Raw genomic sequence first — 1,672 nt, forward strand, 5'->3', positions numbered from 1 at the left:
ATCCACAAGGCCAGGCCATAGTGGAAAGGGCCAATCTCACCTTGAAGGCAATCCTCGCTAAACAAAGAAGGGGAAAAGGTCGCCTAACACAATCAGAGCTTGATACAGCTGTGTATACACACAATTTTTTGCATATCTCAAAAAACTCACATACTACACCAGCTATGAGACATTTTGTGAATATTCCAAGACAACCCCGCAAGGAAAGTAATACCCAGGCTGGAAATAAGGACACATGGGCCATGGTAAAGGATATGGCCTCAGGGAAATGGAAAGGTCAGTATAAGATGCTAATATGGGGTCCAGGGTATGTTTGTGTCTCCACAGGAAAAGGTGATGCGTGGATTCCCATTAGAAGGATCTGTAGGTGGGAACCGATGTCGGAGACGGTGGAGATGCAGGAGGCGGAGACCCCGGAGACCCCGGAGAAGGATCATGCACCACCTGAGTCTGCTGCTGACAGCTTTAACCCTGCTGCCCAGAGAGGAAGCAGCACTCATCCCAACATAGCTGACCACTCCATCTAGGCATCTCTTTCCAGCGGCTGAAGGAGGACTTTGATATCACAAACCCAGGACATTGGGGGGGGGAAGGGGTGACCAACTTTTCGGGAGATGACCAACTTTTTGCCTGAACCACAGGCTTGGCCATTCAGGCTTGGCCGTTGAGATCCATTTGCATGACTGAGGGGGTGGTGATGTGTAAGGCGCCAGCACTAGCTGCTTCTCTTAGAATATGCTTTGGAATTAGTGATTGCCCTTTCTCTTGCTGTAACTCAGCCATTTAGCTTCATCTTTGTTTTGTCTGATGCCTCTCTTTGTCAGTTGTGCTAGCTGCAGATTTCTGTGTAAATGAAGTCTTGTTGTAGGGTACTCATATGCTAAAGGCCTTCCTAATCCACTCAGCCTCCAGCTACTGTTTGCTCTAGAGCCATGTGCCCGCCGCGCAAAACAAAAAAGGGGAGATGCTGGGGATGGAAGCTCAATTCCGTGTGGACAGTCTCGGGCGGGTAAAGGTGGGAACTTCTAAATCTTAGAGCTCTCACGAGACCCCCCCCAGGAAATGGCTGGGAATCGAGGTGAACCGAGCTATCTCGTGTATTTCCGCCTCTTCCCGTGAGAAACGTGATGGGAGAGAGATCTCCCCGCCCTCAAGATTGTCCCGGATCTGGGCACACTATTGTTATCTAACAGCACGGTATTCAGATGCAAACTATGCGACTGGAGAGTTAAGTAGGATCAGGGAAGCCTGAAAGCTCTCTTAGCACGTGAGGAGCCAAAGAGGACACAAGGCTCCGCTTTTCCTCTTCTCCTTCTCTCCCCTCCCCCTCTCTCCCCGCTTGTACTTCTACTTCCAATCTCTTATTGTAAGATCTTTGCCTCCTTGGGAGATTCTTCTATCCCTCCTAAGGAAGAATTCCCCTGCACTTGTAACTAGACCCTGAAATAAAGCTCAACCCTTGTTCGACTCTGGAACGTCCTTTCTCTCATACGAGCATCCTGTTTGGCCAACTGAAGACCTCGGGAGGTGAGGTAAGAAGACTAGGGTAGCCCACAGGCCTCTAGGCCTGGCATTACTGTATATAACCTAGAACTGAAAACTGATTATGTACTAGCCTGGAAATGAATTTTTAAAAAATTTTAAAAGTTTTTTATAAAGGTTTTAAGAATAA

Source organism: Notamacropus eugenii, chromosome 5 (assembly GCF_028372415.1).
Source record: "Notamacropus eugenii isolate mMacEug1 chromosome 5, mMacEug1.pri_v2, whole genome shotgun sequence".
Lineage (NCBI taxonomy): Eukaryota > Metazoa > Chordata > Mammalia > Diprotodontia > Macropodidae > Notamacropus > Notamacropus eugenii.